The sequence below is a fragment of the Notolepis coatsorum genome, assembly GCF_963971535.1.
Source record: "Notolepis coatsorum genome assembly, chromosome: 1".
NCBI lineage: Eukaryota > Metazoa > Chordata > Actinopteri > Aulopiformes > Paralepididae > Notolepis > Notolepis coatsorum.
Window position 1 is genome coordinate 275,928,478 of NC_140165.1, and position 13,789 is coordinate 275,942,266.

Sequence of the window (13,789 nt, forward strand, 5' to 3'; positions counted from 1 at the left end):
TATATTTCACTCAATATAGAGATACTTAAAGTTATATTTCACTCAATATAGAGTGGTATTTTAATCAATATAGAGTTGTAATTCCCTCAATATGGAGTTGTAGTTCACTCAATATAGAATAGATTTCACTCGATATAGAATATCATATTTCACTCAATATAGAGTGGTATTTTAATCAATATAGAGTTGTAATTCCCTCAATATGGAGTTGTAGTTCACTCAATATAGAATAGATTTCACTCAATATAGAATATCATATTTCACTCAATATAGAATTAAATAATAATTTACTCTGGAATAATACATTTAAAATAAACGGGGGCAAAGCAGAAATCAGTATTTAACAATGCACTTTTATTTGCAACATGCAGGCATATCCTTTGGGATGCAAACAGTTTTACAACAGCGTGTGAGAATCATGACTTCAAAGGGCAATCGATAGAAAAAAAAATTAATAAAATAAGATTCATCAATAAGCTTGTGCAATCTTTGTTTTCAGTTGCCAAGAAATTTGAAATTCCTAGTACCTTGGACTTAAAGGTCTATGATGACTTAAAACACTGAAGTCGACAAGGAGGCGTTTCAGTTGGGATGCAAACAGTTTTACAACAGCGTGTGAGAATCATGACTTCAAGGGGCGATCGATAGAAAGAAAAAAAGGGCATTAATAAAATAAGATTCATCAATAAGCTTGTGCAATCTTTGTTTTCAGTTGCCAAGAAATTTGAAATTCCTAGTACCTTGGACTTAAAGGTCTATGATGACTTAAAACACTGAAGTCGACAAGGAGGCGTTTCAGTTAAAGAAACCAGACATGGGTGTGTTGGAGATTTGTTCACCCCAAGTTGCTTATTAACATGGAGCCTAGCCTCATCCAAAATGTCACACAGGTACTGTATATGTTTGTACTTTGAAATGATCTTTGTTTCTATACGCCCAATGTAATGTAACATAGTAAAAAAAAAAAAAAAAAACACGTCTGAGGAAGAACTTGCTTGGTGTGGATCCTTCCTAATCTTTTTACATTACACTTGTCACAAACATTCCTCTCTTGCTAATCACACTTGGTATATGTCTACGTGATTGTTAGATTCAGTGAGCCCCTCTGCAAACAACTCCATTATATACAAAAATCACCATGACTTCAAGGCTTCATGGGGAGAGTAATCGATAGAAAAAAGGTCATAAATAAAAGACAATTACATTTTGGCCTCTGTAAAGTGACAGCAGCATCTGCACCCTTTTAAAAAGGGATAGCTCACCCAAAAAAAGAAATCTACCAATTACACACCCCATGAATCCTTGAATTCATGGAGATTTGTTTGTTTGTCGCATTCCTGAGCCAATAATTCAAGCCAGTCATCAAATTATTGGCTCAGGAATGCAACAAAAAGAAATCACCATGACTTCAATTAAGGCTTCATGGGGAGAGTAATCGATCAATTACATTTTGGCCTCTGTAAAGTGACAGCAGCATCTGTACACCCTTTTAAAAAGGGATAGCTCACCCAAAAAAAGAAATCTACCAATTACACACCCCATGAATCCTTGAATTCATGGAGATTTGTTTGTTTGTCGCATTCCTGAGCCAATAATTCAAGCCAGTCATCAAATTATTGGCTCAGGAATGCAACAAAAAGAAATCACCATGACTTCAATTAAGGCTTCATGGGGAGAGTAATCGATCAATTACATTTTGGCCTCTATATAAAGTGACAGCAGCATCTGTTCACCCCAAAGAAATAAAAGAAAACTAATAGTGTTCATCCCCAGTGCAATAGTTCAAGAGCTTAGTGATTTTCTCTTTTCCTTTTTTAAATCACAGGAAACAGTATGGAACAATAAATGAGCTTGAATCGTCATCACTGTATGACATCTGTATATCGAATGCTTTGTAAAACAAAAGCTCTTTGACATCAACTACATGAGGTCCATCTGTAGTACACACAACTTTAAATGCATAAAAATGGTCATCCAGAGACACGGTTTGTAGTGCAAATGTAAACAACAGTAACCTCTCATCTTTAAGAACAACACGGTGGATTTTGTGAAAAACTGGAACCTCACTAAGAACTTTAAGACAAACAACTAAACCTGGACGATACATATTTCCATGGTGTTTGGCCCATCTAACATTTAACACCTTGGTGTCACTTGGTACCTGAAGAGTCTCCGCTATCTCACAGCCTCTGTCCATCACATTTAATGCTACCATTTTACTTGGACCAAGCACCAGTCTGTTGGGATCAAATGTCTGCCAATTGTATGCTACTTGACTTTGGTGTTTCTTTGCCAACGTTTTAGTTATATTTTTGAAGCTTTTTAGTTGTTTTTTAAAGAAATTATGCTTCGCTTCATAGCGCATGCACCAGACATGCAAAAGTGGTCCAATTTTACGAATACATGTAGGATAGTGCACCATAAAATGATGCTTTGGTAGTAGCCTCCTGTTGGGAAACAAATGCTTGAATAACCCGTGGTGCTCTGCAATCAAGTGTTTTAAATAAATAGTAATGCCAGTTGATAACCTGGGAGAAAATACAATATCTGCTATTTGAAGCAACAGCAGAAGCAAATACCAGTGTTGATCATTTGGACAAACCAAGTCTCCAAAGATAAGTGGTAGATTGCGAAGTAAACAATTGGATTGCATTTAACCCCAAGTCATTTGAGGTCTCTACTAACTTCAATGCAGGTGGCTTGTTGTTTTGTTCCAGGTAACCATAGTTAAAGCTCTTAATTCTCAAGTCTATTTCCTTTGATGTTGTGTAGTTTTTAATCAAGTGTAGTATTAGCAGTTTCATTTCATATTGTGCCACGCCCTCCAAGATATCATGCATAATATCGACAGAGAAATTGTCACATGTATTGAAGTACTGCAAGGAATTTAGAATGCAAGAACGTTTAACTCCCATCACATAGGGAAGACCAATAGTAGTCTCCATTGTGTGGCAGTGTTCTGCATGAAGTGCTCGAGTTCGCATAACTATCTTGGGTGAATCTTCTTTGAATTCCGTCTGAAAGTCCTCTTTCTCAGCAAGACAAAAGCGGCAACAATATCTGGCACTGAATGATTCTACGAAACCAAACAAACCGTGAATACCAAGGTTGTCACCTGTAACTTGGACAATAGTTCCATACACTGGCTGATCATACAATGGGACCTTAATTCCATCCTTCTCCAGTATTTTAATATCTTCCACAAGTGGAGCAAGTATTTTAGAAAAGCCATGTGTTTTAATGTCTTGGGCATGGAATAAAGCGACCAAATGAATATTAAGCAGAATTGAGTTGTACTTTGGAGAAAAATTACGCAAGGTGAAATAGATTGCTCCTAATTTATGTATTCCCTTTTTACTCCCCAACGGATTCGCGCATTCAAAATCATCATAGAAAAGCTGCACCTGAATTGCATGCTTCTGTTTTGAAAATAGAGGATGACTCTTGAAAAACTCTCCATCACACAAGTCATTAAGAAGATCTTCTCTTAAACTGGAATCACTCTGCATCATCTCTTCTATATTAGGGTGTTTGTAAATAAAGTCTAATGTTTTCAAAATTGGGATATAAACACATTTATCAGTAACAACAGCCTGATCATAAGTTCCAGTAGTCCGATTGCGCAGGGTATCAAATCTTGTACCAAGGACATATTCAACTGGGTCTACCCTTCCCCACTTCTCTGTAAAATATTGCCTTCTCTTAGTTTCAGAATTTAAGATACAAAAGGGATTTTCAATTTCTTCAAAACACTGATCAATTTTACACTCAACCTCACTTTTGATAGGTTCCTGTAAAGATAGACACTGCTTCACATATTGTTTTGCTTGATTATGGATATCATCAACAATCACTTCCATTGAAGTTACCAAAGAGTTGATTATTGTTTCACCTACACCTGCCACTTTAAGTTCAGCTACTGTTGCAGCACAGCTGTCTACAAGACTATTATTAAGAAGGACTGGAAGGACTGGGTCAGAAGGGGCACTGCCTGATGGAAAGTCATCAACATAACTTTCAGCTAAATGTTCAGCTGTAGAGCGGCCTTCACCAGGATCATCACATGGTTGATGACGTGCTTTAAGATGCTTTCGAAACCCAGAAAAAGTGCAAAAGACATGTAAACAACCAGGCTGACCACATTTAAGACGAAGTGTCCTTCCTGAACAAAGTCCGTGGATCATCCTTAAGTGCCTCATCAGTGAATTGGCATTTGCCTGAGAGTTTTTGCAAATGAAACACAACATCTTATCAAAAAACACTGGAGCATCAGAGGCCTCAAGATAAAATATCTTCTCAGTATCAAAAGTCTGTGCAGCATCAGAGGCCTCAAGATAAAATATCTTCTCAGTATCAAAAGTCTGTGCAGCATCAGAGGCCTCAAGATAAAATATCTTCTCAGTATCAAAAGTCTGTGCAGCATCAGAGGCCCGAGATAAAATATCCTCTCAGTATAAAAAAGAAATCAGTGCAGCATCTGAGCCCTCATCTCTTTAACCCTGGGGTTGACATTAGTGGTAGCAGCATCGATCTTGTAAATGGCGGTTTGCAAGAAGTTGTACATATTGGCCAGATCCCGGTTGTATGAGGTACCAAAGACAAAATGAGCTTTGAAAAGCTCATCAAAAGAGGCAAGAGAGTCTGGTGACTTAGAAGGGATTGCATGTTTGTCAATCACAATGAAGTACTTGTGAATCACACTCCTCTGGGTCCCCACAGCAAGCAGATAGGGTTGAAGGCTCTCCGTGATGCTGTCCAAATGCCCCTGGATACTGGTCCCAGTCTGTGACAAGAGAACTTCATTAGTCTTGCTATTAAAATTAGTCACGGTTTGCAAACCGTGGTCTTTGCATGATTTCAATCATGCAGGTCAATATCAGGGATGCACGATAATTATCAGGCTGTTATCAGCAATTATGACGTCATCCCGATAAAAGTATTGATAGCTCTGATAATAAAAAAAATATATATATTTTTTTTACTTTTTTCTTTTCATGTCAACATTCACACGCACTATATATGCTTATTTAGGATTTGACTTGATTCAACAACAAAGCAGTCGGGGCAAAGGCAAGCCAAAAACGGTCGAAAATGTGGTTATTTGAAGTTTGGATTTTTTTCTTCTCACAACTGAGGTAGGTAGATTACATTTTAGAGACTAAAGTACCGAAAAAGGTACCGTTGGGTACCGGTATCGATTCACAGGTACCGGTACCGTATCGGTTCAAATGTGAACAGCATCCCTACTGACAAAGCACAATACCTGTTGGTTTTTAGTTGTTCAGGGAAACACATTGTTAATGACATTGACGGATTGTGAATTTTGTGATCGACTCAAATTATATTTATTTGGAAAAATAAATAGTCACTTTATTTGAAGAGTCAAAACTGTTCTCTTGGCTTTGTTTTGTTCATATAGTAACGCTCATGTCATGATAAATCTGGTTAGGTCAAAACTACAGGAATATACATAAAAAAATTAATAATTATAGTACAATAAATATATATATCGGTTATCGGTATCGACCTTCAGGAGCAGAAAGTTATTGGTATCGATATCGGGGTCAACAAATCAATATCGTGCACCCCTAGACAGAACAGTGATCCTTCTTATACTTTAATTCAACTGTAACTAGGGATGCTCGATATTGGCTTTTTTACCGATATACCGATATTGTCCAACTCTTAATTTCCAATACCGATATCAACCGATACCGATATATGCAGGGTTTCCCCCCCAAAAAACTGAATAATTTCAGGTAATTAACATTACATATGTCTTGTTGTGGAATTAACATAACATTATGCATACTTTTGACAATAAATAAAATCAGAATTTGTTCTTACTTGCCTGGGTAAATAAAGGTTGGTTATAGAAATGTAAAAAGAATAATTAATTTTTTTTTTACCGATATTTTCCTATATCACATTTGAATGCCAATATCGGCCGATAATATAGGCAACTGTAACCTTACCTTTATGAACTTCACAAGGGAGTCAATGGCTTCTCTGGCTGAGAGCTTTCCCGGTCTCTTGTTGCGTCCCTGAGGTGATGGTGGCAGGAGGTGGACAAGGAGCAAGAGGGAGGACATTTCACTGTCCCATGCTAAAAATACAAAAAATTAAATAAAAAAAATCAGAAATACATTTGACTAAAAGCTGTGTTTCCATTTGTTTAAAAAACAATTCACCCTTCCATTATTATATTCCTTTAATTCAAGCATACCATTGTTCAGTTCTATTGTGTCTGTTGTGGATTCAGCATTCTGAAGCAGGTCTTGAAGGTCGCCGGTCTGGGTGAGGCCACGGCTTTGTTCAAGGACTTTCTGCCTGCAGAAAGTAGGCCACTTCTCCAGGAACTTTGCAGAGATGTCATCACCAAACATCAGACTGAAATCCTGCTCAATCTGCAGACAAGATGGAATAAAACATGGTTGAAATTTTTTTGTCATACATTGTTAAATAGTAGGGCTGACCCCTATTAATCGATTAGTCGACTAATCGGTCGAAAGGGGCCGTAGTCGACTGGCCAACCTCTTAGTCGAATATAATATTATAAAAAAAATATATATATATATATATATTATAATTTTTTTCAAAAGAAAAGAGGCATAGAAGCGTGGCTAACGCTAATGGCAGGCATACCAGAGGCTAACTGCCTACGAAAACAGGCACAGAGGCACTGAAAGAGGATTTCATCAGTGGACCAATTGTATGCTTTTGCAGAGGACAAGAAGCCTTCAGTTGACTCCTTCAGACATTAAGCACCCCCCACAGCCCAAATGGAATGATAAAAAAAAAAAAAAAAAAAAAAAAAAAAATTTAACAATCCTAGTCGACCATCCAAATCCTTAGTCAGGGACAGCCCTATTAAATAGGTTCACCCTATGACCAGGGATGTGATCTAAATTGTTTAAAAAGGTCATTTTTTATTTCAGTTAGACTTTAATGCAAGCCACATACCATTCCTGTGATGTCTAGGAATCGTGGAAAGGTGGTGAATATTTCAGAGGACTTGATTGGGTCATGCATCATTTCTTGGCGATGGGTGAAGGTCTGTTTCATCTTCTCCTTGATGATTGCTTCATCAGTTGTATGCTTCATCAGTGCACTGGCCTCACGAAACTGGGTGTCTGTGGTTAGCTGGTTTTCCTCAGAGAAGGGGGCTCTGTCGCCAGAACTTGGACCACCTGTAACAGTGTAGAAACCACACATACTGCTGCAATACTTTCCAGTGATATGCATTTACTATAATGATCCATCTTCACAGTTGCTAGATAAACAGTGGACTGGGACAATCAAAATTACATACCGATCAGTGGCTGAACATTACGGCTCTTCTTTTGTCCCTCTGATGCTATCTTTTGAAGTGATTTCACCCTCCATGCCAGAAACCCACTCCCATCTACTGGATTGTAATACTGCTCCTAAAACACAAGAAGTAAAGAGAAAAAAAAAGTGTTATTTGGTTTAAATGGGCATGTGTAAATGTGTTTATTTCTCTCCTTAAAACTTAACACATGCCCTTCTCTGAAGAATTGCTAAAATCAAGGTCAACAGGTAGGACATCTGTGGTTCTGAAATTGTTGAGGTTAGGAGAAATGGTCAGCATACAGAAATGTTAACAAATATTTAGTTGAAATCGTACTCCGCACAGCCCTTTTAAGCAATTCCAGAGAAGTGAGGAGTAATGGGGTTGGTGTTTTATGTACCATGCATGTGATTGGATAATGTTATGCATAATGTTGTGTTAACTCCACGACAAGAGATATGTAGCCTAATGTTAATTACCTGAAATTATTCCTTTTGGGGGGGGGGGGGGGGGAGAAACCCTGCATATATCGGTATCGGTTGATATCGGTATTGGAAATTAAAGAGTTGGACAATATCGGTATATCGGATATTGGTAAAAAAAAGCCAATATCGAACATCCCTAGAAATTATATAACAAGAATGACCTATAAACATAATAATTGTTAGACTAGAAGTCTTTATTTGTCATGCAGTTTTAACACACACGCAAGATGGGCGACCCACAGGAACACACATGCACTGAGTCGCCGATGAAATGTCTCTCTGCACTTTTCCCTGATGTACTTACATATCCCAAATTGCCCTGGGGATCGGCCAGGTATGGGAATAAGGCAGTGATGCCCTTTGCGTAGTCTTCTTTAACACGCCTTGAAGGACTCGTCCTACAGTGCACACATACACAAGTATGAGATCCAAACAAAAGTATTGCTGTGCCAATGCCTTCTGCACAATCTATGTAAAGCGCTTTGGATAACCATTTATCATTTACCAATTCTGCAAAAAGGAGGATCTTAGTAAAAACCCAAAATGTGTATTGGGTGCGTAATGTTTAGATGACAACATAATTACCCATGCTCTTTTGCCATGTGCGCAACCAATATCTTCACCATGTCGCGTCTTCTGGTATCCGTTAGGGTTTTTGTCCGAGCATAATCGGCAATGATCCTCTCTCCTCCAGCTGTGTCCCTCAGAATCTTTTCAGTCATCTAAGCGGGAGTAAAAAGGGGGGGGGGGGGGGGAGGACACACATGGATAGACAGTCATTTGGTGGCCAAGTATATTTAACCCTTTCACTGCCACACTACAGAAGGTTAACCCTTTACTATCACACTACTGACGGTTACCGTTGGTAGTGTGATAGTAAAGGGTTAACCTTCTGTAGTGCGGCAGTGAAAGGGTTAACCTGCTGTTGTGCGGCAGTGAAAGGGTTAAGGTGACAAATGTAAACCATGACCCCCCCCCCCCATTTTCTCCCCAATTGTACTTGGCCATCCCCAATGCCCATGCTACCCCTTTATCAGAGTCACCATCTCCATTTCAAACAGTCATATGCAAAGCTTACCAGAGTGATACGAGTCAGGTCAGCACCGTTTCTTGGAGCAGGACTAGACTGCAAAATGATGGTGTCATCAGACTCCCCCTCATTGTCTGCACCAGAGCTGAGAACGGAGCTTTGGCTGGAGTTGCTTGCAGAGGTCCTCACTGAATCTAACAATCATGTAGACATATAAGTGTGATTAGATAGGAATGTTTGTGACAAGTGTAATGTAAAAAGGCCACATTAGATTAGGAAGGATCCACACGTTACATTGGGCATATATACAAAGATCATTTCAAAGTACAAAAATACACAGTACCTGTGTGACATTTTAGGTTAGCCAGGACACATGTAGCCTTTTTACAACGCATCCGCGTTTCCGGCGCTCTGATTGGCCAGGTCATGTGACATGTGCGCCCAATAGCGTGTTTGCCCATTTCCGCGTCGAACAGCCTGCAAACTACCTGGCGTTCTATCGCCATGCTCTAAGACAAACTCTAACCTTAACCAACTTCGAAGAGTGCCCTTAACCAGTGTAGAAACTTGCCGTCCCACGATTGCCGCTCATGTCACATGACCTGGCCAATCAGAGCGAAAAAAACGGGAACCCGGAAATGTTGTAAAAAGGCTTCAAGCAGCCAGGACTGTATGGATGAGGCTATAAGGCTCCATGTTAGCAACTCACCTTCAGGATTTGAGTCTTGGGGTGAACAAATCTCCAACACACCCAGGTCTGGTTTTTTTAGAAGAAATTGAAACGCCTCGTCGTCGACTTCAGTGTTTGAGTCATCATAGACCTTTAAGTCCAAGGTACTAGGAATTTCAAATTTCTTGGCAACTATAGACAAAACAAGATTGCACAAGCTTATTGATAAATCTGTTGTGCAATTTATTTAATTTGTATTAATTAAAATGTCATAAAATGGGATATTAAAATAGCCACTGAAAATGTGATCATATGAGGAAGATTGACAGCCTTAATTGACATACTTAACACCGGTTCCTGACAGGCAGCGAGCGTGCGAACTGGAGACGAAATCGTGCGCGACACTGTCCTGATATGAGGCGGCGCGTGTCCGGGTGTGTCTGTGTGTGTGTTACCTGGAAGCACACAGGGGCAAAGCAGCCTGCGATTCTTGACCAATAAAAAGTGTTTAGGGGCGTGACTCGGCCGCGTAATCGCTCAACTAGAGACACAGCGAGCGAATATTTGAGGGGGGAACGACATCGCCGCTCAGTTTGCTGTCGCTCGCGGCAGGTCAGGATAGTCTGATTGAAACGAATACATTTGAATCATTTTCGCAATCACGCTCGCTCGCGTCACTGCCTGTCAGGAAGGGGTGTAAGACATTGATTGGTTCACTCTATCCTAAATAAAATGGATTGTGCTTTGTACTGTAGGCCTACAGCTTAAATTAACATGCAGGGAAAGCCTAAACTGATACCCAGTATGTTGTTGCATAGGGCAGTGGTTCTCAAACATTTCATGTCAAGGACCCCCCAAATTGACAATTAGCCCACAGACCCCCATTTGAAAAGATGTGCCATGGACCCCCATAAGACAATATTTGTACGGCTCTAGCAGTGATTCTCAACCATTTTAATTCCAAGGGCACCCATTTAATGGCATTTGTATCTTTGGGACCCCAATTTATATTGTAAAATCAATGTTAATTTAACTCTTGACGGTGTACAATGGACGTTGGGGTCCATTTGTACACAGTCAGAGTTACAGACCAATAAGGGTCCATTTGGTTCCTAACTATCAAGGCGGACGCCATTTTGAGAACCAACGGCACGCTGTGCAAAATGTTTCACTCACCACACTCCAAAAAAGTTGTGAAGGTCAATTGGCCCTCAAAACAGATGAATTTCTGCCGGTCAACGTGTTTAACACGTACAGCCTGCATCTGATGGCAAATAAATAATAACAGTTACTAAGATGATACATATAGGGCACAACAACTCATGCATTATGAGGAGTGTTACAATTAGAAAATATTACAAAAGCACCATACAGTAAATTTCGCTGAGTACATTTTACTCAAACTGAGTAAAACTTTACTCACGTCTTGGGCTCAAATTGACTCAGTTTGAGTAAAATTTACTCTGTGAAATTTACTGTGAGGCTATCTAGTTCCACAAGTTTCCATTATATTATACATGGAGGCAGAACACACATACCTAACATTACGGTGATGGAGCGTCTCACAAATCTTTGTGCACGTGCACCCATTAACGAGCGACAGTGAAAAGTGTCTGGGCGGAAACAAGCGCTAACAGTTTGGTTCCGCATTAAGACTAGAGTCAATCCACAATCTAGAGGCGAATTGTTGGGCATTCATTCAAATTAGTCAACCCAGTACAATGGTTCAAATAAACACTTGTTGAACCGAACAGTGCGTCAAATTAACTTGTTATGTCCATTTACCGCTAGTAAAACAGTCAACCTACAGCACATCGCGGCAAATTTACGTGACTCTATTTAGAGTAAAACACACGTTGTCTCTGCCACCGTTTCAGCAAAATCCGCCAACATGTAACATATAATTGTTCCATCTCCTGTACTATGTCTACTTGTCTTGTATGTTCTTAATACGTCAGTTTTTGTATGGATATAGTTATATCACTACTTTTAACAACAGCCTACAGGCATGGTCTACAGGTATGGTCTCAGGCCTATACAGGTATAGCCGCATGCAGGTGAAAATTAGCTTCTGGCTAACACTAGCTCATATACATTTTACATGAAAACCGACATGTTGATTAATGTGCACTGTCCCTGATAGCAATACTGTTGATAATTGAATACTTGTCCATAAAACTGTAAAACGTTTATTTAATAGCGTGCGTGCAAACGTATAGCAGCTAACATGCGAACATCGTGATAGATGGCTCTGTGGCTTAGCTGTAATGTTGCAAATTAGTTACACACATTGCTGTTTAATAAATTAACAAATAATAATAATAATCTTACCTGGTATTTGGCATCCAACTTGATCCAAGAGAAGGAAAATATCGCTGTATTGCGCTCTTGCTGCTACCTGAGCTTGAAGCGAGGACTTGCCGAGAGAGAAAGATGGCGTCGGCACCTTTGGGAATTATATGGATAGTAGGCGTGACCAATGCTGTATTACTCCAATAGAAACTCTTCTGGAACTTTACTCTCACTCTATTGGCCACAGGCAATGATTATGCCCCAAATGGAGTAAATATGACTACTTGAGAGGAAAATAATAACTCCGTAATAATTACTCTGGGAAAATGACTCCCCAGTTTTTCCTGTGTAGACATTTATGACATACACAACATGACATTTATGGCATAGGGACATATAGGTATTTAGTACTGATACATTTGTGACATAAGCGGTATTCAAATATACAGTACTGTTACCCCTAGATCCTGACAGAGTATATACATATGATGGGGAGGGGACTGTACATTAGGAGGGGGTGGGTGGGTGGGAGGGAAATATACATACGGCGGGGAGGGACTGTCTATTAGGAGGTGGTGGGGGTTTTGGGCATTTACGGTGGCCAGTTTCGAATTGCAGCCTCCCGTAGGTGCTCTTTAAGAGCGGTTTTGAATGTGGGCAGGGATTCACATTCCTTTACAGCTTTGGGTAGGGCGTTCCACATTGTTGTGGCATAATTGCGAAACGTGTTTAGTCCCTTGTTTGAGCCGAATCTGGGTTTAACATGATTTGTTGAGCTTCCTCTGGTGTAGTGGTTGTGGTATTCACTGACCTTTGGGAAGTATTTTGACATGTACATGGGCACCCCGGTCGTATAGTGTATCTTGTAGACCAGGCCCATTGCAAGTTGCTGTACTCTGTCGTCTACTCTAAGCCATCCTAGGTTCTTCCCACATTCCCCCTATTCTGCATTACAGACCAACATTTCCCTGTTATTCTCCCTCGCCTTTATGTTTGTTGTGACTTGTTGTTTCCTCTTATTCTCTGTGCGGTCCGGACCGGATAGCGTTCAATAAGGGCGCAATGAAAAACGTGGAGCGGATTAGAAGAGATTCCTCTGATGTTGAATATCTCTGCGTGTGCGTGCCAGCAGCTCTAGCACCGTGCCAACGGCTCATAGGGGATCATCCCTATGTTCCCCGGGTCCTATGTTCCCCGGGTTCTATGTTCCCCGATTTGATTGATTAATAGATTGAACATTTTATAAATTTTTATTATTTTATTAATTATTAATGTCCGCCTTGTTTCGAACGGTTAAGCTTAGGCCCTTGTTCGAACTGGTTAAGGTTAGAGTTTGGAATCAGGGCTGGTGGTCTAAAATGTTCAATCTATCAATCAATCAAAGCGGGGAACATAGAACCCGGGGAACATAGGACCCGGGGAACATAGACATGATCCCGCTCATAGCATCATAGCAGTCCAGTGTGGTTGAGTGGGGGTCCAGTTTGTTTTGTGATGTTTGTAGCCTTGTTTTTAGGGCCTTTGAGGTGCTTTAATTGGTACCATGAGGTGCAAGCATAGTCGTAGAAACCTTGAATGAGTGCTCCTGTTAGAGCAAGGTATTCTTATTTACCAGAGAGGAGATCCTGTACAAAAATCTTGTTCGTTGGTTGACTTCTTTTATTACATTGGTTGCCATGTTGTCGCAGGAAATATTTGCCTCTAGGATGGAACCCAGGTAGGTAATTTCATCCACCAAATACCACTTTAAGGTTAAGAAAATATATATTATGCCCTTATTAAAAGTTAACTATGCTTCCCGCAGCTCCCCCATTTGGTATGAGCAGGGGTGCGTTGCTCATGGGACGGGGTTGCGTGCAACCGGCTCTGTGAGCAGAAGCACGTGCATGCACATGCACGGATGTGCGCGCGCGTGCACACAGGAATGCGCTGCACTCGACTGATGCGCCAACTTGCTAAGTACCCAGCTGGCTACTTTGCATAACAATAGCGCAGGTCGT